The sequence below is a fragment of the Triticum dicoccoides genome, chromosome 7A (genome assembly GCF_002162155.2).
Source record: "Triticum dicoccoides isolate Atlit2015 ecotype Zavitan chromosome 7A, WEW_v2.0, whole genome shotgun sequence".
In the NCBI taxonomy this organism is placed as follows: domain Eukaryota; kingdom Viridiplantae; phylum Streptophyta; class Magnoliopsida; order Poales; family Poaceae; genus Triticum; species Triticum dicoccoides.
Window position 1 is genome coordinate 661,251,674 of NC_041392.1, and position 26,486 is coordinate 661,278,159.

Below are 26,486 nucleotides of genomic sequence, written 5' to 3' on the forward strand. Positions count from 1 at the left end.
CGTTACTAGTCTTATCTTGATTCGGCGGAATTGTGGGATGAAGCGGCCCAGACCAACCTTACATGTACGCTTACGTGAGACCGGTTCTACCGACTAACATGCACTAGTTGCATAAGGTGGCTGGCGGGTATCTGTCTCTCCCACTTTAGTCGGATCGGATTCGATGAACAGGGTCCTTATGAAGGGTAAATAGAAATTGGCAATTCACGTTGTGGTCTTGGCGTAGGTAAGAAACGTTCTTGCTAGAAACATATAGCAGCCACGTAAAAACTTGCAACAACAATTAGAGGACGTCTAACTTGTTTTTGTAGCAAGTGTTTTGTGATGTGATATGGCCAAAGGATGTGATGAATGATATATGTGATGTATGAGATGATCATGTTCTTGTAATAGGAATCACGACTTGCATGTCGATGAGTATGACAACCGGCAGGAGCCATAGGAGTTGTCTTTATTTATTTATGACCTGCGTGTCACCATAAATGTCATGTAATTACTTTACTTTATTGCTAAAGCGTTAGCTATAGTAGTAGAAGTAATAGATGACGAGACAACTTCAAGAAGACACGATGATGGAGATCATGGTGTCATGCCGGTGACAACGATGATCATGGAGCCCCGAAGATGGAGATCAAAAGGAGCAAATGATATTGGCCATATCATGTCACTATTTGATTGCATGTGATGTTTATCATGTTTTTCATCTTATTTTCTTAGAATGACGGTAGCTTAAATAAGATGATCCCTCGCAATAATTTCAAGAAAGTGTCCCCTGAACTGTGCACCGTTGCGAAGGTTCGTTGTTTCGAAGCACCATGTGATGATCGGGTGTGATAGATTCTAACGTTCGAATACAACGGGTGTAAGCCAGATTTACACATGCAATACACTTAGGTTGACTTGACGAGCCTAGCATGTACAAACATGGCCTCGGAACATGGAAGACCGAAAGGTCGAGCATGAGTCATATAGAAGATACGATCAACATGAAGATGTTCACCGATGTTGGCTAGTCCGTCTCACATGATGATCGGACACGGCCTAGTTAACTCGGATCATGTTTCACTTAGATGACTGGAGGGATGTCTATTTGAGTGGGAGTTCATTGAGTAATTTGATTAGATGAACTTAATTATCATGAACTTAGTCTAAAATCTTTACAATATGTCTTGTAGATCAAATGGCCCACGTTGTCCTCAACTTCAACGCGTTCCTAGAGAAAACCAAGCTGAAAGATGATGGCAACAACTATACGGACTGGGTCCGGAACCCGAGGATCATCCTCATAGCTGCCAAGAAAGATTATGTCCTAGAAGCACCGCTAGGTGACGCACCTGTCCCAGAGAACCAAGACATTATGAACGCTTGGCAGTCACGTGCTGATGATTACCCCCTCGTTCAGTGCGGCATGCTTTATAGCTTAGAATCGGGGCTCCAAAAGCGTTTTGAGAGACACGGAGCATATGAGATGTTCGAAGAGCTGAAAATGGTTTTTCAAGCTCATGCCCGGGTCGAGAGATATGAAGTCTCCGAAAAGTTCTTCAGCTGTAAGATGGAGGAAAATAGTTCTGTCAGTGAGCACATACTCAGAATGTCTGGGCTGCATAACCGCTTGACTCAGCTGGGAGTTAATCTCCCGGATGACGCGGTCATTGACACAATCCTTCAGTCGCTTCCAGCAAGCTACAAGAGCTTTGTGATGAACTTCAATATGTAGGGGATGGAAAAGACCATTCCTGAGGTATATTCAATGCTGAAATCAGCAGAGGTGGAAATCAAAAAGGAACATCAAGTGTTGATGGTGAATAAAACCACTAAGTTCAAGAAAGGCAAGGGTAAGAAGAACTTCAAGAAGGACGGCAAGGGAGTTGCCGCGCCCGGTAAGCAAGCTGCCGGGAAGAAGCCAAAGAATGGACCCAAGCCTGAAACTGAGTGTTTTTATTGCAAGGGAAGTGGTCACTTGAAGCGGAACTGCCCCAAATACTTAGCGGACAAGAAGGCTGACAACACTAAAGGTATATGTGATATACAAGTAACTGATGTGTACCTTACCAGTACTCGTAGTAGCTCCTGGGTATTTGATACCGGTGCGGTTTCTCACATTTGTAACTCAAAGCAGGAGCTGCGGAATAAGCGGAGACTGGCGAAGGACGAGGTGACGATGCGCGTCGGGAATGGTTCCAAGGTCGATGTGATCGCCGTCGGCACGCTACCTCTACATTTACGTACGGGATTAGTTTTAAACCTCAATAATTGTTATTTAGTGCCAGCTTTGAGCATGAACATTGTATCAGGATCTCGTTTAATTCGAGATGGCTACTCATTTAAATCCGAGAATAATGGTTGTTCTATTTATATGAGAGATATGTTTTATCGTCATGCTCCGATGGTGAATGGTTTATTCTTAATGAATCTCGAGCGTAATGCTACACATATTCATAGTGTGAATACCAAAAGATGTAAGGTTGATAATGATAGTCCCACATACTTGTGGCACTGCCGCCTTGGTAACATAGGTGTCAAACGCATGAAGAAGCTCCATGCAGATGGACTTTTAGAGTCTCTTGATTACGAATCATTTGACACGTGCGAACCATGCCTCATGGGTAAAATGACCAAGACTCCATTCTCAGGAACAATGGAGCGAGCAACCAACTTATTGAAAATCATACATATTGATGTGTGTGGTCCAATGAGTGTTGAGGCTCGCGGTGGCTATCATTATGTTCTCACCCTCACTGATGACTTGAGTAGATATGGGTATGTCTACTTAATGAAACACAAGTCTGAGACCTTTGAAAAGTTCAAGGAATTTCAGAGTGAGGTTGAGAATCAACGTGACAGGAAAATCAAGTTTTGGCGATCAGATCGTGAAGGAGAATACTTGAGTCACGAATTTGGCACACACTTAAGAAAATGTGGAATAGTTTCACAACTCACGCCGCCTGGAACACCTCAGCGTAATGGTGTGTCCGAACGTCGTAATCGCACTCTATTAGATATGGTGCGATCTATGATGTCTCTTACCGATTTACCGCTATCATTTTGGGGCTATGCTTTAGAGACTGCCGCATTCACTTTAAATAGGGCTCCGTCAAAATCCATTGAGACGACACCGTATGAATTATGGTTTGGGAAGAAACCTAAGCTGTCGTTTCTAAAAGTTTGGGGATGCGATGCTTATGTCAAGAAACTTCAACCTGAAAAGCTCGAACCCAAATCGGAAAAATGCGTCTTCATAGGATACCCTAAATAAACTATAGGGTACACCTTCTACCTCAGATCCGAAGGCAAGATCTTTGTTGTCAAGAATGGGTCCTTTCTAGAGAAAGAGTTTCTCTCAAAAGAAATAAGTGACAGGAAAGTAGAACTTGATGAAGTATTACCTCTTGAACCGGTAAGTGGCGCAGCTCAAGAAAATGTTCCTGAGGTGCCTGCACCGACTAGAGAGGAAGTTGATGATGATGATCATGAAACTTCAGATCAAGTTGCTACTGAACTTCGTAGGTCCACGAGGACACGTTCCGCACCAGAGTGGTACGGCAACCCTGTCTTGGAAATCATGTTGTTAGACAACGGTGAACCTTCAAACTATGAAGAAGCGATGGCGGGCCCGAATTCCGACAAATGGCTGGAAGCCATGAAATCCGAGATAGGATCCATGTATGAAAACGAAGTATGGACTTTGACTGACTTGCCCGATGATCGGCGAGCCATAGAAAATAAATGGATCTTTAAGAAGAAGACAGACGCGGATGGTATTGTGGCCATCTATAAAGCTCGGCTTGTCGCTAAGGGTTATCGACAAGTTCAAGGGGTTGAATACGATGAGACTTTCTCACCCGTAGCGAAGCTGAAGTCCGTCCGAATCATGTTAGCAATTGCCGCATTCTATGATTATGAGATATGGAAAATGGACGTCAAAACAGCATTCCTTAATGGTTTCCTTAAGGAAGAATTGTATATGATGCAGCCGGAAGGTTTTGTCGATCCTAAGAATGCTGACAAGGTGTGCAAGCTCCAACGCTCGATTTATGGGCTGGTGCAAGCATCTCGGAGTTGGAACATTCGTTTTGTTGAGATGATCAAAGCGTTTGGGTTTACGCAGACTTATGGAGAAGCCTGCATTTACAAGAAAGTGAGTGGGAGCTCTGTAGCATTTCTCATATTGTATGTGGATGACATACTGTTGATGGGAAATGATATAGAATTCTTAGAAAGCATAAAGGCCTACTTGAACAAGTGTTTCTCAATGAAGGACCTTGGAGAAGCTGCTTATATATTAGGCATCAAGATCTATAGAGATAGATCGAGACGCCTCATTGGTCTTTCACAGAGTACGTACCTTGACAAGATATTGAAGAAGTTCAAAATGGATCAGTCAAAGAAGGGGTTCTTGCCTGTATTGCAAGGTACGAGATTGAGCACGACTCAATGCCCGACCACGGCAGAAGATAGAGAAAAGATGAGTGTCGTCCCCTATGCCTCGGCCATAGGGTCTATCATGTATGCTATGCTGTGTACCAGACCTGATGTAAACCTTATCGTAAGTATGGTAGGAAGGTACCAAAGTAATCCCGGCATGGAACACTGGACAGCGGTCAAGAATATCCCGAAGTACCTGAAAAGGACTAAGGAAATGTTTCTCGTTTATGGAGGTGACGAAGAGCTCATCGTAAAGGGTTACGTCGATGCTAGCTTCGACATATATCTGGATGACTCTAAGTCACAAACCGGATACGTGTATATTTTGAATGGTGGGGCAATAAGCTGGTGTAGTTGGAAGCAAAGCGTTATGGCGGGATCTACATGTGAAGCGGAGTACATGGCAGCCTCGGAGGCAGCACAAGAAGCAGTCTGGGTGAAGGAGTTCATTACTGACCTAGGAGTCATACCCAATGCGTCGGGCCCGGTGACTCTATTCTGTGACAACACTGGAGCTATTGCCCTTGCCAAGGAGCCCAGGTTTCACAGGAAGACCAGGCATATCAAGCGTCGCTTCAACTCCATTCGTGAAAGTGTTCAAAATGGAGACATAGAGATTTATAAAGTACATACGGACCTGAATGTGGCAGATCCGTTGACTAAACCTCTCCCTAGAGAAAAACATGATCAACACCAGAACTGTATGGGTGTTCGATTCATCACAATATAACTGGACTATTGACTCTAGTGCAAGTGGGAGACTGTTGGAAATATGCCCTAGAGGCAATAATAAAATGGTTATTATTATATTTCTTTGTTCATGATAATTGTCTATTATTCATGCTATAATTGTGTTATACGGAAATTGTAATACATGTGTGAATACATAGACCACAACACGTCCCTAGTGAGCCTCTAGTAGACTAGCTCGTTGATCAAAAGATAGTCATGTTTTCCTGACTATGGACATTGGATGTCATTGATAACGGGATCACATCATTAGGAGAATGATGTGATGGACAAGACCCAATCCTAAGCTTAGCTGAAAGATCGTGTAGTTCGTTTGCTGTAGCTTTTCGAATGTCAAGTATCATTTCCTTAGACCATGAGATTGTGCAACTCCCGGATACCGTAGGAGTGCCTTGGGTGTGCCAAACGTCACAACGTAACTGGGTGACTATAAAGGTACATTACAGGTATCTCCAAAAGTGTCTGTTGGGTTGACACGAATCGAGACTGGGATTTGTCACTCCGTATGACGGAGATGTATCTCTGGGCCCACTCGGTAATGCATCATCATAATGAGCTCAATGTGACCAAGTGGTTGATCACGGGATCATGCATTACGGTACGAGTAAAGTTACTTGCCGGTAACGAGATTGAACGAGGTATTGTGATACCGACGATCGAGTCTCGGGCAAGTAACGTACCGATTGACAAAGGGAATTGTATACACATTGATTGAATTCTCGACATCGTGGTTCATCCGATGAGATCATCATGGATCATGTGGGAGCCAACATGGGTATCCAGATCCCGCTGTTGGTTATTGACCGGAGAGGCGTCTCGGTCATGTCTACATGTCTCCCGAACCCGTAGGGTCTACACACTTAAGGTTCGGTGACGCTAGGGTTGTAGAGATATTAGCATATGGTAACCCGAAAGATGTTCGGAGTCCCGGATGAGATCCCGGACGTCACGAGGAGTTCCGGAATGGTCTGGAGGTGAAGATTTGTATATAGGAAGTCAAGTTTCGGCCATCGGGAAAGTTTCGGGGGTAATCGGTATTGTACCGGGACCGCCGGAAGGGTCCCGGGGGTCCACCGGGTGGGGCCACCTATCCCGGAGGGCCCCATGGGATGAAGTGGGAGGGGAACCAGCCCCTAGTGGGCTGGTGCGCCCCCCTTGGGCCTCCCCCTACGCCTAGGGTTGGAAACCCTAGGGGTGGGGGGCGCCATCCTTGCCTTGGGGGGCAAGGCACCCCCTTGGCCGTCGCCCCCCCTTGGAGATTGGATCTCCTAGGGCCAGCGCCCCCCTAGGCACCCTATATATAGTGGGGGGAGGGAGGGCAGCCGCAGCCAAGCCCCCGGCCTCTCCCTCTCCCTCCCGTGACACTCATCCGTCTCCCTGCGCTTGGCGAAGTCCTGCCGAGATCACCGTTGCTTCCACCACCACGCCGTCGTGCTGCTGGATCTTCACCAACCTCTCCTTCCCCCTTGCTGGATCAAGTTGGAGGAGACGTCTTCACAACCATACGTGTGTTGAACGCGGAGGTGCCGTCCGTTCGGCACTTGGTCATCGGTGATTTGGATCACGTCGAGTATGACTCCATCAATCCCGTTCTCTTGAACGCTTCCGCGCGCGATCTACAAGGGTATCTAGATGCACTCATGTCTCCCTCGTTGCTAGATGACTCCATAGATTGATCTTGGTGATGCGTAGAAAATTTTAAAATTCTGCTACGTTCCCCAACAGCAAGAGCAATAGTTGGCGAGACGACCATGTGACGACACATTGATATAGATCAAGATGATGGAGATCATGGTGTCATGCCGGTGACGATGGAAATCATGACGATGTTTTGGAGATGGAGATCAAAGGCACAAGATGATGATGGCCATATCATGTCACATATTTTGATTGCATGTGATGTTTATCTTTTATGCATATTATCTTGCTTTAATTGACGGTAGCATTATAAGATGATCTCTCACTAAATTTCAAGATAAAAGTGTTCTCCCTGAGTATGCACTATTGCCAAAGTTCGTCGTGCCCAGACACCACGTGATGATCGGGTGTGATAAGCTCTACGCCCATCTACAACGGGTGCAAGCCAGTTTTGCACACGCAGAATACTCAGGTTAAACTTGACGAGCCTAGCATATGCAGATATGGCCTCGGAACACTAAGACCGAAAGGTCGAGCGTGAATCATATAGTAGATATGATCAACATAGTGATGTTCACCATTGAAAACTACTCCATTTCACGTGATGATCGGTTATGGTTTAGTTGATTTGGATCACATGATCACTTAGAAGATTAGAGGGATGTCTTTCTAAGTGGGAGTTCTTAAGTAATATGATTAATTGAACTTAAATTTATCATGAACTTAGTGCTGGTAGTATTAGCATATCTATGTTGTAGATCAATAGCTCGCGTTTAGCTCCCCTGTTTTATTTTTGATATGTTCCTAGAGAAAACTAAGTTGAAATATGTTAGTAGCAATGATGCGGATTGGATCCGTGATCTGAGGTTTATCCTCATTGCTGCACAGAAGAATTATGTCCTTAATGCACCGCTAGGTGACAGACCTATTGCAGGAGCAGATGCAGACATCATGAACTCTTGGCTAGCTCAATATGATGACCACTTGATAGTTTAGTGCACCATGCTTAACAACTTAGAATCGGGACTTCAAAGATGTTTTGGATGTCATGGATCATATGGATGTTCCAGGAGTTGAAGTTAATATTTCAAGCAAATACCCGAGTTGAGAGATATGAAGTCTCCAACAAGTTCTATAGCTAAAAGATGGAGGAGAATAGCTCAAGAAGTGAGCATGTGTTCAGATTGTCTGGGTACTACAATTGCTTGAATCAAGTGGGAGTTAATCTTCCAGATAAAATAGTGATTGACATAATTCTCTAGTCACCATCACCAAGTTAGTAGAACTTCGTGATGAACTATAGTATGCAAGGGATGATGAAAACGATTCCCAAGCTTTTCATGATGATGAAATCGATGAAGGTAGAAATCAAGAAAGAGCATCAAGTGTTGATGATTAACAAAACCACTAGTTTCAAGAAAAGGGCAAAGGGAAAGAAAGGGAACTTCAAGAAGGACGGCAAGCAAGTTGCTGCTCAAGTGAAGAAGCCCAAGTCTGGTCCTAAGCCTGAGACTAAGTGCTTCTACTGTAAAGGGACTGGTCACTGGAAGCGGAACTGCCCCAAGTATTTGGCGGATAAGAAGGATGGCAAAGTGAACAAATGTATATTTGATATACAGATTATTGATGTGTATTTTACTAGTGTTCGTAGCAACCCCTCGGTGTTTGATACTGGTTCAGTTGCTAAGAGTAGTAACTCGAAACGGGAGTTGCAGAACGAACAGAGACTAGTTAAGGGTGAAGTGACGATGTGTGTTGGAAGTGGTTCCAAGATTGATATGATCATCATCGCACACTCCCTATACTTTCGAGATTAGTGTTGAACCTAAATAAGTGGTGTTTGCGTTGAGCATGAATATGATTTGATCATGTTTATTGCAATACGATTATTCTTTTAAGTAAGAGAATAGATTGTTGTTCTGTTTACATGAATAAAACCTTCTATGGTCATACACCCAATGAAAATGGTTTGTTGGATCTCGATTGTGGTGATACACATTCTCATAATATTGAAGCCAAAAGATGCAAAGTTAATAATGATTGTGCAACTTATTTGTGGCATTGCCGTTTAGGTCATATTGGTGTAAAGCGCATGAAGAAAATCCATGCTGATGGGCTTTTGGAATCACTTGATTATGAATCAGTTGATGCTTGCGAACCGTGCCTCATGGGCAAGATGACTAAGACTCCATTCTCCGGAACAATGGAGCAAGCAACTGACTTATTGGAAATAATACATACTGATGTATGCAGTCTGATGAATGTTGAGGCTCGCGGCGAGTATCGTTATTTTCCGACCTCCACAAATGATTTGAGCAGATATGGGTATATCTACTTGATGAAACATAAGTCTAAAACATTTGAAAAGTTCAAAAACTTCAGAGTGAAGTGGAAAATCATCGTGACAAGAAAATAAAGTTTCTACGATCTGATCACATAGACAAATATTTGAGTTATGAGTTTGGTCTTCAATTAAAATAATGTGGAATAGTTTCACAAAATCGTGCCACCTAGGACACCACAACATAATGGTGTGTCCGAACGTCATAACCGTACTATTATTGGATATAGTGCAATCTATGATGTTTCTTACCGATTAACCACTATAGTTTTGAGGTTATGCGTTAGAGACAGCTACATTCACGTTAAATAGGGGACCATATAAATCCATTGAGACGACACCGTATGAACTATGGTTTGGCAAGAAACCTAAGCTATCATTTCTTAAAGTTTGAGGTTGCAATGCTTATGTGAAAAAGTTTCAACCTGATAAGCTCAAACCCAAATCGGAGAAGTGCGTCTTCATAGGATACACAAAAGAAAATGTTGGGTACACCTTCTATCATAGATCCGAAGGCAAGATATTCATTGCTGAGAATGGATCCTTTCTAGAGGAGTTTCTCTCGAAAGAAGTGAGTGGGAGAAAAGTAGAACTTGATGAGGTAACTGTACCTGCTCCCTTATTGGAAAGTAGTTCATCACAGAAATCTGTTCCTGTGACTACTACACCAATTAGTGAGGAAGCTAATGATGATGATCATGTAACTTCAGATCAAGTTACTACCGAACCTCGTAGGTAAACCAGAGTGAGATCCGCACCAGAGTGGTACGGTAATCCTGTTCTGGAGGTCATGTTACTTGACCATGACGAACCTACGAACTATGAGGAAGCGATGATGAGCCCAGATTCCGCGAAATGGCTTGAGGCCATGAAATCTGAGATGAGATCCATGTATAAGAACAAAGTATGGACTTTGATTGACTTGCCCAAAGATCGGCGAGCCATTGAGATTAAATGGATCTTCAAGAGGAAGACGGACGCTGATAGTAGTGTTACTATCTACAAAGCTAGAATTGCCGCAAAAAGGTTTTCGACAAGTTCAAGGTGTTGACTATGATGAGAGTTTCTCACTCGTATCTATGCTTAAGTCTGTCCGAATCATGTTAGCAATTGCCACATTTTATGAAATCTGGCAAATGGATAAACAAAACTGCATTCCTTAATAGGATTTATTAAAGAAGAGTTGTATATGATGCAACCAGAAGGTTTTGTCGATCCTAAAGGTACTAAAAAAATATGCAAGCTCCAGCGATCCATCTATGGACTGGTGCAAGCATCTCGGAGTTGGAATATACGCTTTGATAAGTTGATCAAAGCATATAGTTTTACACAGACTTGCGATGAAGCCTGTATTTACAAGAAAGTGAGTGGGACCACTACAACATTTCTGATAATTATATGTATGACATATTGTTGATCGGAGATGATGTAGAATTATTCTGCAAAGCATAAAGGAATGTTTGAAAGGAGTTTTTTCAAAGAAAGACCTCGGTGAAGCTGATTACATATTGAGCATCAAGATCTATAGAGATAGATCAGGATGCTTGATCAGTTTTTCAATGAGTACATACCTTGACAAGATTTTGAAGTAGTTCAAAATGGAACAGTCAAAGAAGGAGTTCTTGCCTGTGTTACAAGGTGTGAAGTTGAGTAAGACTCAAAACCCGACCACGGCAGAAGATAGAGAGAGAATGAAAGGCATTCTCTATGCCTCAGCCATAGGTTCTATAAAGTATGCCATGCTGTGTACCAGACCTATTGTATACCCTTCCCTGAGTTTGGCAAAGGAGTACAATAGTGATCTAGGAGTAGATCACTGGACATTGGTCAAAATTATCCTTAGTGGAATAAGGATATGTTTCTCGATTATGGAAGTGACAAAAGGTTCGTCGTAAAGGGTTACGTCGATGCAAATTTTGACACTGATCCAGATGACTCTAAATCTCAATCTGGATACATATTGAAAGTGGAAGCAATTAGCTAGAGTAGCTCTATGCAGAGCATTGTTGACATAGAAATTTGCAAAATACTTACGGATCTGAATGTGGCAGACCCGTTGACTAAACTTCTCTTACAAGCAAAACATGATCACACCTCAGTACTCTTTGGGTGTTAATCACATAGCGATGTGAACTAGATTATTGACTCTAGTAACCCCTTTGGGTGTTGGTCACATGTCGATGTGAACTATGGGTGTTAATCACATGGTGATGTGAACTATTGGTATTAAATCACATGGCGATGTGAACTAGATTATTGACTCTAGTGCAAATGGGAGACTGAAGGAAATATGCCTAGAGGCAATAATGAAGTTATTAGTTATTTCCTTATATCATGATAAATGTTTATTATTCATGCTAGAATTGTATTAACCGGAAACATAATACATGTGTGAATACATAGACAAACAGAGTGTCACTAGTATGCCTCTACTTGACTAGCTCGTTGATCAAAGATGGTTATGTTTCCTAACCATAGACATGAGTTGTCATTTGATTAACAGGATCACATCATTAGGAGAATGATGTGATTGACTTGAGCCATTCCATTAGCTTAGCACATGATCGTTTAGTTTGTTGCTATTGCTTTCTTCATGACTTATACATGTTCCTATGACTATGAGATTATGCAACTCCCGTTTACCGGAGGAACACTTTGTGTGCTACCAAACGTCACAACGTAACTGGGTGATTATAAAGTTGCTCTACAGGTGTCTCCGAAGGTACTTGTTGGGTTGGCGTATTTCGAGATTAGGATTTGTCACTCCGATTGTCGGAGAGGTATCTCTGGGCCCTCTCGGTAATGCACATCACTTAAGCCTTGCAAGCATTGCAACTAATAAGTTAGTTGCGGGATGATGTATTACAGAACGAGTAAAGAGACTTGCCGATAACGAGATTGAACTAGGTATTGAGATACCAACGATCGAATCTCGGGCAAGTAACATACCGATGACAAAGGGAACAACGTATGTTGTTATGCGGTCTGACCGATAAAGATCTTCGTAGAATATGTAGGAGCCAATATAAGCATCCATGTTCCGCTATTGGTTATTGACCGGAGACGTGTCTCGGTCATGTCTACATAGTTCTCGAACCCGTAGGGTCCGCACACTTAAAGTTCGGTGACGATCGTAATTAGGGTTTTTGTGTTCTTATGTACCGAAGGTTGTTCGGAGTCCCGGATGTGATCACGGACATTACGAGGAGTCTCAAAATGGCCGAGACATAAATATTGATATATTGGAAGCCTATATTTGGATATCAGAAATGTTCTAGGTGAAATCGTGATTTTACCGGAGGACCGGGGGGTTATAGGAACCCCCCGGGGGTTATTGGGCCTACTTGGGCCATAAGGGAGAAGATGGGGGGCCGGCCAGGGCAGGCCGCGCGCCCCCTCCCCCCTAGTCCGAATAGGACAAGGAAGGGGGGGGGGGGCGGCGGCGCCCCCTTTCCTCTTTCTCCCTTCCCCCTTCCTTTTCTAACAAGGCAAGAGCTGGGAGTCCTACTCCCGGTGGGAGTAGGACTCCTCCAAGCGCACCCCTAGGGCCGGCCGCACCCCCCTCTCCCTCCTTTATATACGGGGGCAAGGGGGCACCCCATGACACAAGTTGATCTTCGTGATCGTTCCTTAGCCGTGTGCGGTGCCCCCTTCCACCATATTCCACCTCGGTCATATCGTAGCGGTGCTTAGGCGAAGCCCTGCATCGGTAGAACATCATCACCGTCATCACGCCGTCGTGCTGACGAAACTCCCCCTCAATGTTTTGCTGGATCGCAGCTCGAGGGACGTCACCGAGTTGAACGTGTGCAGAACTCGGAGGTGCCGTACGTTCGGTACTTGGATCGGTTGGATCGGGAAGACGTACGACTACTTCCTCTATGTTGTGTCAACGCTTCCGTTGCCGGTCTACGAGGGTACGTAGACAACACTCTCCCCTCTCATTGCTATGAATCACCATGATCTTGCGTGTGCGTAGGAATTTTTTTGAAATTACTACGTTCCCCAACATCAAGTAATGCATGGATGTGCGGGCGGAGACGACGCATGGTGGAGCATGGTTGCAGTCGGACAAGGTCGGCTGGGTTGGACTAGTCAGTCTGACGGATCGTTAGGGATGTCGGTTGGACAGAAGACGGCGGTGATTTCAGCGAAGACGACATAGGAGTGTGATGCTAATGGTGGCCGACTTCTGGGGCATGGAAACACGTGGTGCAGGCCTGAGGGCTTGTGCAGCTTCGACAGACTATGGCGCAGGGTTGATTCAAGACAGTGCGCAGAAGGGAACTTGAAGTCAACAGGGCGCAGGGTGGCACAACCAGCTACATGGAGTCATGTTGAAGGTGGAGCTGAAGTCTGATGGACGACTTCACTCTGTGCTGATGGAGGGGCTACGATGTAAGATCGGAGAATCGAAGACTATTTCAGCAGGATAGTGAGAGACACGTGGATCGGACTGGGGCCCAATGGTCTGATGGAGACGTGATACTCGGCATCGGTCGGTGATGATCGATGGTTCTCTGCAGTGGGGGTTGAGGCAGTGGGGGCTAGCTACCCAGGAGACTCGACCAGGACAACAGAGGCTCGACGCGGTGATATCGGCGAGGCGTGGGTAAGCACGAGACACAACGACAGACCAAGACACTAAATTGTTTAGGGTGCTGAAGCAGTGTTGACGAGTATCGGATTCAAGTGGGTGACTGGGTCTATCGGTGCCGGAAGATGGACAAGAGTTGAGCATAGAGAATCTGAGAAAAGTGACGGAAAGTCCTAATGTCAAAAGCTGAGAGAGTGCATGGCCGTATATTATGTGATGTTCAATGCACATGGCAAAGTGCGGATGACAAGTACAGAAGAAGGCGGAGTGCTATAGCGGTGGCAGATGTCAAAGACTATCCGGGAAAAGGATGAGAAAACTGCGAATTTGACTGAGGATAACATAGAAAAAGCGATGATGTTGAGTACAGGTAACTCTTATATGTAGCTTCCAATATGTAAGTTGTTCATTTTCACGCAAACAGTAGTCATGTGTGATGGCCCGGAGCGGATACTCCAGGAGTTAAGAGCATAAAATAGAGTAATGAGGAACTTAAATCCGAGTTCCTGTGCTATTATGTTGGCATATGTTACATCATGTGTCTATCCTCTGATTATATAAGAGGTCTAGGATACAAATGTCCTATTTGGACACGATTGTATATCCTATCTACACACCGTATGACTCTAAGTACAACTGTAAGCTACCTTGTATAGTAATATTCGACATAATTCTAACATTTTTTAATATATATATTTTAAATATTTTGGGATATTACTGTTTATACAGGAGCATTTGACGTGGAGTATGTGCGTCACCATGGTGGACTCTCATGCCACGGGCTAATTCAAAGCCCTTGCCTTTTTGCGGGGAAATGAACGAGCAGTAGAATTTAATAATAACCAGTAAAACATGCCGGGGTCATCACGCATGTGACGCTCGCGAGAAGATGGTTTTTCTTGCCACCCGTCTCCGTCGTTCACCTGCCTCTAAATTCGGCTGCACCCCGCCTCAGAATTCACCGGCAAACAGAAGCGCTCCACCATCACCATGTCACTCTTGACCACAGCCACTTTCATGGCCCTTGCCTGCTTGTGCTTCGCCCCTGCACCTGCAGTGGGTGCAGCGGCGACTCTCTCGGCGTGGCGTCCGCTGCGAGGCAACCACACGATGGTCTCGGCACAGGGCAAGTTCGAGCTCGCTCTGTTCAGCCCTGCTGGCAGCTCCGGAGACAGGTTCTACCTCGGGATCTGGTACAAGAAAATCCCCGGACAGACCATCATCTGGGTGGGCAACCGCGCGAGTCCGCTATCTGCTGTCACCTCCGCCGAGTTCCGTGTCTCCGCTGACGACGGCAACCTCGAGCTCGTCGGCCCCGCCGGCGCCTCCACCTCGCCGGTCGTCGTGTGGTCTTCGAACCTGTCGTTTGCCTTGTCGCCGGGCTCAAACAACACGGCGGAGATCCACGACAACGACAACCTGGTCCTTGTCGACGGCCGCAACTCCTCCAACGTGCTGTGGCAGAGCTTCGACCACCCGACGGACACGCTGGTGCCGGAAGCGTGGATCGGGGAAAACAAGCTCACCGGCGAGTACCAGGCGCTCACATCGTGGCGGAACGCCCAAGACCCCGCGCCGGGGATCTTCAGTGAGACGCTGGACCCGAAAGGCGCTAGCGAGGTCTTCTACATGTGGAACCGGTCCCGCGTGTACTGGCGGACCGGCCAAGCCTTCGCGAAGCTGCCGGAGGCGACCAAAAACACCATCTACAATGGGACGTACGTCGAGACGCCGGCATACCGGCGCGTCATCAACGTGCTCTACGACAATGCAACCATAACACGCAGCGTGCTCGATCCCACCGGTCAGGCACAAATGTACATTTGGATGCCCACGAGCCGGAGCTGGCAGCTCTTGTGGACCGGTCCCATGTTGCAGTGCGACGTGTACGCGCTCTGCGGCGCATTCGGCGTTTGCGACGAGGGAGGCAAGCTACCTTGCCACTGTCCGCCCGGATTTGCCCCGGTGACGGAGGGGGACTGGACGCTCAACGATTGGAGCGGTGGGTGCTGCCGGAGCTCACCGCTCAGGTGCGCGCACAACGGATCAAGGACGGGCGGGTTCGTGATGCTGCCAGACATGAAACTTCCACATGACTCGCTCACCGTGGGCGTTGCCCAGAGCAAAGTAGAGTGCGAATCGGCTTGCTTAAAGAGCTGCTCTTGCCAGGCCTACGCCTTCTCTGCCGGGGAGTGCATCGTCTGGTACGGAGAGCTCCGCAACCTTCAGCAGCTCTACTTGGAATATGACAGCCCCGGGTCTAACCTATACCTTCGGCTTTCAGAAAGAGGATTGCAAGATCTCCATAGCGTAGACAGGGAGAAAATGGGAAGAAAGTTATGGTTTGTCCTTGGCATCATATTGGCTGGTGTTGTAGCAGTGGGGGCATCGGTGTTGCTAGGCTGGAGGATTGTTCGTACCCGAAGGAGACTAGTCAGTATGGCAAATGAGAATGTATCCTCCTTGGCCGTGTACAGTTACGGCGACCTCCATGCCGCCACGAAGGACTTCTCGGAGCGGCTGGGCCGCGGTAGCTTCGGCTCGGTGTACCGCGGTGTTCTGAACCGGCATAAGGGAGACAACTCAATCAGAGTCCAGGTGGCAGTGAAGAAGCTTGAAAGTCTTGGGCGGCAAGGCGACACGCAATTCCGGACGGAGGTGAGCACACTGGGCTGTATCCAGCACGTGAACCTCGTACGGCTCCTCGGGTTCTGCTCGTCGGACGACGATAAGATGCTTGTCTACGAGTACGCCCAGAGGCTCCCTCGACGGCCTCCTCTTCCGTGACGGTGCGTGCATGAGCTGGCGCGACCGGTACTGCATCATGCTCGGTGTGGCTAGAGGGCTGGCCTACCTGCACCATGGCTGCCGCGACTGCATCATACACTGCGACATCAAGCCGGAGAACATCTTGCTGGACGAGGACATGTCCCCGAGGATCGCCGACTTTGGGATGGCGAAGCTGGTGGGGAGGGACTTCAGCCGCGCGCTGACGAGCATGCGGGGCACCATCGGGTACCTGGCACCGGAGTGGATCTCTGGGCAGCCTATCAGTGCTAAGGCCGACGTGTACAGCTTTGGCATGGTGCTCTTCGAGCTCATCTCGGGACGACGTAACTCCAAAGGGTACAGCGAGCTGGAGGCGGCAGGGACTGGTGGGAGTGAGTCCTCCTTGACCTTCTTCCCAGTGTGGGCCGCTGCAAAGGTTTTGGAAGGTGAGGTGGGCGCCGTGGCTGACCTGCGGTTGCGCGGCGATGTGATGCCGAAGGAGCTGGAGCGGGCGTGCAGGGTGGCATGCTGGTGCATCCAGGACGAGGAGGCGCAGCGCCCAACCATGGCGCAGGTCGTGCAGGCGCTGGAAGGCGTCGTCCACAACCAAGCGCCGCCGGTGCCACGAACGCTGGAGCACCTTGTCACCCTCGTGTAATTCTCACGTCGCGGGAATCTTTTTGACTAATGAAATAATTTTTTAACAAGACAACTGTACGCGCGTACACGTCGACTGCCGACCGAAATTACTGGAGTAGTTTCGAATTTTGACGCTCCATGGTTTTATAATATCTTTTTTGCAATTATTTAAAGATAGCTGCCTTGTATAACAAAAACCATAGCAAAAATGCCTAATGAAGACCGAGCTCCATGGAGGCCTTAATTTAAAAACTTTAAATTCAATTTTTGTAGTTTCAAAAAATTATGAAAAAATACACATATATCTAGAGACATAATGTACATTTGTGTGAATTTTCACGTCGAGACGTGTTAAAATGAGAGCTACAAAAAAGGAAAAATATGTGTCTTGTTAGCATATGTATTGTTCATCCTAAAAGTCCATGATTTTTTTTGTGTAGCTCGCAATTCAAAATATTTCATCCTAAAACTTTACACATATACACATTACATCCGTGTGAACATGGGTATTGTTTTAAAAAAAATTGGAAGCGAAAGTTTGAATTTGGATATTTTTTTCAAAATTAAGGCCTCCATGGAGCTTGGACTCCAAAGTGCCATACTCAAACCACAGTGTCTTACAAACTCTACCAGCAGAAAATAAAGCATGACATGTAAGCTAGACACCTAGAGCGAACAGGTGAACTCATGATTTTTGTGCACCCATGATTCGAACCGTCAAGCATCACAAGACGAGCATTCACACTACAGGAATCACTGGCTATGCCGTCGGCTAAGCGGTCAGCAAAGGGCCGATCCCCGTCGGCATAGATAGCGTTGGCTGACCTCCCGTGCCCATCAGCATAGTAATGCCGTCGGCATGGAAGTGGAGGACAATTTTCACCCGTTCGTGAGATGCCAGTTTGGACGCGACCTTTACTTGTCCATGGCAGAAGTGTGGAGTCTACCTGCTCTAAGTTCGTTTCAACACAGTGGGAAGGAGTGGCTGCTTCATGCACTTGGTGAGCTGAGTGATATTCAGAGATGCATGGTATTATTAATTTTCTGGAGAAGCTGGTATATTCGAAACGAAGTAACACATTCTAAACCTGCCCCGCCCATGGCTGTCTCTATAAGCTTTTTGCAAAATTATTTGGATACACTTCTTGGTATCAAGCTCAACTCCCACTGTGACCCAGCCAAAGGAAAGTGCAGTATTTATTTTCTCACTGCCACACCTCTTGTTAAGGCTCCAGTTCGTGAATCTGAGTGGAGGCCGCCTCAACAAGGATGGGTTAAGCTAAGTACGGATGGTTCCTATTCTTCTGGTGGTGGTACGGGTGCCGGGATGATCTTGCGTGATGTTGCGGGTTCGGTCATCTTCTCATCTTGCAGAGCCCTGTTCTCGTGCAGAGATGCTCTAGAGGTGGAGTTATGTGCATGTATGGAAGAATTGTCTTTCGCACTTCAGCGTTCTGATCGTCCAATCGAAGTCGAGATGGACTCGAGTACGGCGGTGGCTATGATTTCCTGTGGCGAGGTGGATCGGTCGGTTTATGCTTCTATGGTTGGTGAAATTAAGTTACTGTTGAGTCTTAGGCAATCTTGTATTACTCTTGTTTCTCCTTGTCAAAATAAAGCGAGTGATAGACTAGCTAGTTTTGTTAAAGTAGAGGGTCGAACAATTACGTGGGTCGGTTCGGGCCCTGAGGATGTTTTGAAGTTTGTCCAAGAGGATTGTAAGGACCCGGTAATTGAATAATACAAGTATTATTCCACAAAAAAAAAGCATAGTAATGCCGTCGGCATATGGCTGCCACATGGCAGCAGCTGGTGTCCCCTGTGGCTTCTCCATGCCAATGGTATAACCGTCGGCATACCTGGGGCAGCTTGTGTCCCCTGTGACGACTATTCTTCTACTCCTAAAATTCAGTTAACATTTGATTAACTGAATTAAGTGTAAATTTAGTTAACATTTGGTTAACTGAATTCAGTGTAAATTCAGTTCGTGTGGAGTACATTTGGTTATCACCAGTGTAAATTCAGTTAACTCCTAAAATGAAAAATTAATACGCCTTATTTATAGACCTTCTATATATCTAGATGATGCATAGATCAGGACTATCCCATTTTCGAAAGTATGATCAATGGCTGCACTATGCGTGGATTACTGTGCTAGTTAGCTGAATGACAGGTGAGGCTAAGCTGATGGATGTTCAACTTTCAGATCAGACAGATACAATTAGTTGGAAGTTAACCATGAATGGAGTATTCTTTGTCAAATTCATGTATTTGGATTTAATTGATTCCGGGCCATTGTCGAGGTCTTTGCACATATCGAAGATTAAAGTTCCACTCCGCATCAAGATCTTTATGTGGTTTGTCCACAAAGGAGTCATCTTGACCAAAAATAATTTGTTGAAAAGGAATTGGGTCGGTCAATCTAGATGTTATTTTTGTGATCAAAACGAGACAATTAAACACCTCTTTCTCGAATGTCTACTTGCAAAACTGTTATGGAGATCCATTCATATAGCTTTTAACGTTAATCCTCCAATGAGTATCAACACGTTATTTGGGACGTGGCTTAATGGAGTATACATACACACAGCTAAACATATTCGGATAGGAATATGTGCACTATTATGGGCTATATGGAACACTTGAAATGATATGATTTTTAATGGGACAAAATTCACTAATTTTTTGCAGGTTATCTACAGAGCTACAGTCTGGATCCGTATGTGGTTGTTACTCACTCATGCAGACTACAGGAAGATTATGGTTATTGGGTGCAGCCGATGGGAGACGGTAGCACGGGCTATCTTCAGCCAATTTGGATGGCGAGCTAATAATAGGCTAGCTGTGTAGGCATCATAGCCTACTTTTTATAGCCGGATGTGGCGCTTTCTCGCCGGGTGTGGCGTTTTACAGACTTGTTTATCTTTCTTACTCAGATTTGGAGTTTCTGTGAAACTTAAGACCTTGTTTTGATTTTAATAATATGGCTGCATGCATCGATTGATGCAGAGGCCGGAGGTAAGTCATCTTTTTTTTTTAAAAAGGTGAGGCTAAGAGCATCTCCAGCCGCGCCTCCAACAGGCCCCCAGGCCACTTTTTCGGCGCCGGCGCCAAAAAAACGCCCCAGTCGCGCCCTCAGGACGACGAAAAGCGCCGGTTTGGCCCTTTTTTTCCGCCCGACGGCCGCAGGCCGAACCCGGCGCACTGGGGAGCGATCGGGGGCTCCGGCGCAAGGAAAAAGCGCGGCTGGGCCCACACCGTCAGGCGAAAAGCCAAGATTTTCTTCCCCGACCCGCCTTCCACCCCCCGCGCCCTCGGCCGCCACTAGCTATATCCTAGCGCCGCCCGCCGCCCTTCACCGCTAGATAGCCATTCCCCGCCGGACAAATAGCAGAGGTTCGCCGCGGCAGCCCCTCCAACAACAGCTGGGCGTTTCCGGCCGCCGATTCCGGCCGCAGAGGGGCAGTTCGGCGGGTGCACGCCCACCGGGCGCAAGGTGTTCGACGATTTGCCTGCCTCGGCGATGGACTCGGATGACGAGGAAGCGCTCGCCGCGCTGCTGGAGGAGGAAGCCGAGACCGACGTCCAGGAAGAAGAGCATCTGATGGTGCTCGCCGCCCTCACCCAGCTGCTGGCGAGCAATGAAAAGCCGTGGCGAGGTGGCTCGGCGCCGGGGCGGGTGAAAGCAAAAAACCGGCATCGTCTCAAAGGCTACTGCATGCTCTACTCGACTACTTCGTCGATGCTCCACTTCACGGCGACAAAACATTTCGGCACCGTTATTGGATGAGCCGAAAGCTCTTCTGTCAGGACCCCGACTCAATGCCACATCGATCTAGCATGTAACACCTCATATCACTTTGCGGCCTCACGCACGGTATTCCCACGGGTGTCGCCTTACCTTTGCCCGGGACCGTTTGCGCCTTTTGGCACACGTATATGATAGTGTCGCTAGCATCCATATGATAAGGAGCCCGGGCTGACATGGCTAGTCGTAAACCCAAAGTGGCACAAACTTACAGGGACAGGCATCCATGACCCAGCATCGAACGTGTCGGTCATCAGCGAGTGAATCCAGGCTGTAGCACTGGGCTAGCAGGACTCCGGTGAACCGGGCTGTAGCGGGCTAACAGGACTCCGGTATTCATCGCGTGACATTTCCCCGAAGGGACAGACACATGAACGAAGAAGGACACATGCCGGCCAGCCTAAGTGTTCCGGAGCAGTAGCAAGCTACCATGGCTCGGTGGAAACACTAGGAGACATTTCCCGGTAAGAGAGGCTACTAAATATAAACAACTAGATAGTCAGATCCCACACATACCAAGCATTTCAATAACATACACATAATATGCTCGATATGTGCGAACACAACATGGCATCACAACATGACTCTACGACTCAAGTATTTATTCAATAGGCTCCGAGGAGCGAGATATTACAAACATAGGTCTCATGACCCAACATTCAGAGCATACAAGTCAAAACACAAGCGGAAGCTATCACGTCTGAGTACAAACATCTATAAATGAAAAAGGCTGAAAGCCTGACTATCTACCAGATCCTGCCGAGGGCACAAGATCGTAGCTGAGGTAACAAGCTAAACGTCGAAGTCCACGCGGAACTACTAGCGAGACCGAAGTCTCTCTGCAAAAATATAAAATAGGCAAACGTGAGTACAAATGTACCCAGCAAGACTTACATCAGAACTAACTACATATGCATCATTATCAACAAAGGGGATGGTGGGGTTTAACTGCAGCAAGCCAGCTTTGACTCGGTGGCTATCCTAAACTACGACTGCAAGTAACTCTTTTGAGGTGGCGCACACGAGTCCACATATTCACCATATCAATACACCACTATGGATCCGCTCCCGTCTCCCCTACAAGAGCGCCATCCATAGCACTCACGCTTATCTTGCGTATTTTAGAGTATCCACTTTCACTTGTCTATGAACTGATATAAGCAACCCAGAAGTCCTTTACCGTGGACACGGCTATTCGAATAGATGATGTTAACCCTGCAGGGGTGTACTTCTTCACACACGCTCTCACCACTTACCGCCGTTTACACGACATGTACTCGGCAACCTTCAAGCGGAAGCCCAACGTGGGTGTCGGCCACGACCTACCTAAACACCTAAGTCTCTAGTCCAGGTTTATCGCCTATTCGGGTTCCATCCATGAGGAGATCCGGCCGGAGTTTCGCTCACAGCCCCAAACGATGTGAACAGGGTTCCCGAGATACCTAACGGGTATCCGGTACACCGTGCCACGTACCTACCGCATCACAGCCCACCCCTACGGTCAGCGCTGTCCACGGCCTCCAGTAGGCTACAAACACCAGAAACTACTTGCAACTCCTGGACAGAGGACTAGGGTGAATAAGAAGCCGAGAGGGTCCATTGGTTTCGGGCCCAATGCGTGGTAGTAGCTGAATCATGGATCACAAACACAGAACTTAGTTCCTGAGGACGGCTGCAATGAGACAATCCACCATGTACTCCTACATGGCCTCTCACCGCTACCTTTACCAAATCGTGTTCACACACTTAGCTCACACACAGTAGGACATATTCACACACCTCTAATTCATTCCCGATGAATCAGACCTGACACAACTCTAAGCAGTAGCAGGCATGACAAACAAGCAAGAATGAGTAGGCACAACAGGGCTCAAACAACTCCTACTCATGCTAGTGGGTTTCATCTATTTACTGTGGAATGACAGGTCATGCAGAGGATAAAGGGGTTCAGCTACCGCAGCAAGTAACAGATGAATCGTTGTTGTCCTAATGCAGTAAAAGAGAGCAGGAGCGAGAGAGTGGGATTGTATCGGAATGAGCAAGGGGGTTTTGCTTGCCTGGCACTTCTGAAGATAACATTGAGTCTTCATCAGTGTCAACGATCACATCATCGGTACAACGTCTATCGAGGGGGAACAACACCGCCAAACACAGAAGAAACACGATCAATGCAATGCACAATATGATGCATGCTATGACATGTCAATATGAATGTGTTTTGGGCTAATGCACCTAGCTATGATTTAAATGAAGTTGGTTTGAATACATGATTCAAACTCCAACTCCATATATGATTATTTAAATGCCCTTTATTTGTTTTGTCCAAAACAGAGGACAAACATTGTTCAAACATGCATGAAAATGATACAGATGGATTCCTTGAATTTTTCTGATAATTTTTCATATATAATTTATTTAATTTGGAGTTACGGTTGAATTTCTATGATTTTTAGAAGTTTAGGACATTTTCTGAAAATAATAAATCATTTAAGATTTATTTAAATTCCAGAAAACATTTATTGCGTCAGCAGTGCGTCACCGTGACGTCAGCAGTTGGCTGACCAGGTCAAACCTGACCAGTGGGGTCCACTGGTCAGTGACCCAGTGATGTTTAGTGTCACAGACAGGTGGGCCTGGTCAACGGCCATGTCAGCGTGGTCAAAACTGACGCGTGGGCCCAGTCCGATTAGATTAAACCTAACTAATTCCGTTAGTTGCTTAGTTAAACTGGTGGGGCACGTCTGTCAGTGGCTCAGGGCTGGTTAGTTAGCTGGTCATTAGCGGCTAATGACAGCGCCACGTCAGCTCACCGGAGGCTAACCGGCGACGACCACGGCCGACGGCGGAGGTGCACCGTACGCTCGCTACGAAGCACCATTCGACACGCGGTTTTCTCCTATGGGTTCCTGGGAGAGAGGCGCATCCAGAGAGACAAGCGGCAGCAGCTGGGGTGGCCGGAGCTGACGGCGGCGAGCTCTTTTGCGGCCGCCGGAGTTCGGTTGCGCGCGGGATCAAGTTTCAGTGCGTAGAAGAGCGGGGCAAGGGGCTAGAAGGGCGCTACGCATCGCGAGGAGTAGGTTGGACACTCCAGGGTGACCATTTGGTCACCGGAGCATCGTCGACGGCGAGCTCAGGCGGCGGTGCATCTCGGTCATCAAGGGGGCGACGGCTACGGCAATCAAACGAAGAGGGGAAGAGGGGGAAACGGTGGCGGAGCTCACATGGGTCGCGTAGAGATGGTTAGCAAGCTCGGGGAAGCGACGATGGTGGCGAATCGACGGTGAAGATCCTCGGCGGCCGGCGATGGAAACGGCGATGCCGGCGACGTTGTGGCGCATCCGTAGTTCCATGGCTTGGTGGAGAGGATGAGGAAGACGTCCCGGAGCTCTTGGACAGGTCAGGGGAGCAAGGGGGTGGCTGTGGCCGCGGTAACGGCGTCGGCAGCGACGAGCTCCGCTCGGTGGGGAAGAGAGAGGGATCCAGGGGGAAAGTGAGGGTGAGGGAGCGAGCGAGGAGGGTCCAGGAGATGTCGTGGCGTTGCGGGAGATGTCCAGGGGAGGAGGAGGCAGCCAGGCAGGGAGGAGGTGGCCGGGGCGCGTGGCCGCGCGCGCCAGGCGCGTGCCCGTCCTCCTGGCAGGGAGGAAGACGACAGGGGAGGAGGCGGTGATGGGCTGGGCTGGAACGGAAGCTGGGCCGGCTCTGCTGCAGGTGAGCGCCAGGTAAGTTAGGTAGGTGGCCTGGTGGCCTTCTCTCCCTCTCTTTATTATTTGTTTTAATTTTCTAATTTTCTGGAAACTGTTGGGCTTTATTAAAAATACCTATGCACTTTCAAAAATCATGAGACTGCTTGTGGCCATTATTTGGATTATTTCCAATAACCAGAATTTCAGTTCATGAATATTTGGACATTTAATATAATATATAAAATTTAAATGCCCAAATGCAAATAAGGTATGATTTAAATCCAGAGCCCAATATATCATGAAAATGTTCAGCACCTCTGGTTATGGTTTATAGCATTTCCCCAGAAATGATGAACATTTTCTAAAGCCAATTGGATTCACTGAAAAATATTTTTAGTTGAACCTATTTGAATTCCTTTAATGCTAGGGTTTAGGCAATCCCCATTTCAAGTTTCATAAAATTTAAACATGATGCATGGATGCTAAAACAAAACAAACAAGGGCTGATCTGGGGCTGTGACATCTTCCTCAGGATTGTGAATTCCATCCGGGAGTTCGACAACTACTTCAAGCGCAAGATGGATTGCACCGGCAAACTTGGATTCACCTCGATCCAGAAGTGCATGACAGCGATGAGGATGCTTGCATATGAAGCTCCCGGTGATTCACTAGACGACTATGGGCGCATGGCCGAGTCCACCAGCATGGAGTGTTTCTACAAGTTCTGTCGGGCAGTGGTGGCAGTGTTTGGACTGCAATACTTGAGAACACCCAATGTGGAAGACACTGCTCGGATCCTAGCACAGAATGCATCAAGAGGATTTCCTGGGTTGCTTGGAAGCATCGACTGCATGCATTGAAAATGGAAGAATTGCCCATTTGCTTGGCAGGGGATGTACAAAGGCGCCAAAGGCGGTTGCAGTGTGGTACTTGAGGCGGTGGACACACAGGACCTCTGGATTTGGCACTCCTTCTTTGGTATGCCAGGAACTCACAATGACATCAACGTGCTGCAGTGCTCTCTTGTCTTTGCCAAGCTTGTTGAAGGTCATTCTTCTCCGGTGAACTTCGAGATCAATGGGCGGCACTACAACAAGGGGTACTATCTAGCTGATGGCATCTATCCGAGATGGTCACATTTGTGAAGACGATCTCAAACCCTGTGCCAGGAGGTAAGAACGCCTGGTTTGCGAAGGTTCAGGAGGCTTGCAGGAAGGACGTCGAGCGGGTATTTGGTGTGCTCCAATCTCGATTTGCTGTTGTTCGGTACACCGCTCAGACCTGGTCGAAAGATCAAATGTGGGAGATTATGACTTGCTGTGTCATCTTGGACAACATGATCATCGAGAGCGAGCAAGAAGAACCAGTGTTTGACACTGAACCATACTATAGGCAGGGTCCTCTAGCCGAAGTTGATCATCAGCTACCGGCAACCTGGACTGCCTATCTCAGTATGCGTCAGGAGATCCGAGACCCACAGGTGCATCATCAACTGCAGCAAGATCTGATAGAGCACCTATGGAGGCTCAAGGGCGACGACGGGCGCGACGTGTGATGAAATATGACTTTTTATTTGTTGAACTATATAATTTGTATTGAACTATTTGTTGTTGTACTATTTTTGTGAAGTATTTGATATTTCTGTGATGAAATATGTGATAAAAAAATTTATGTGGATAATTGAATGACGAACAATGCCAAACCACGTCGAATATGGGTCTATTTTCGCCCATATGGGCTGAGGGAGTCCTGGATTAGGGGGTGTTCGGATAGCCGAACTATACCTTCAGCCGGACTCCTGGACTACGAAGATACAAGATTGAAGACTCCGTCCCG

At 47.0% G+C, this 26,486-nt stretch overlaps 1 pseudogene; it reads left to right on the top strand.

Moving 5' to 3' along the window:
* The first annotated feature begins 14,741 nt into the window (after window positions 1–14,741).
* On the top strand, window positions 14,742–17,178 carry LOC119329080 (annotated as a pseudogene).
* The last annotated feature ends 9,308 nt before the right edge of the window (window positions 17,179–26,486 follow it).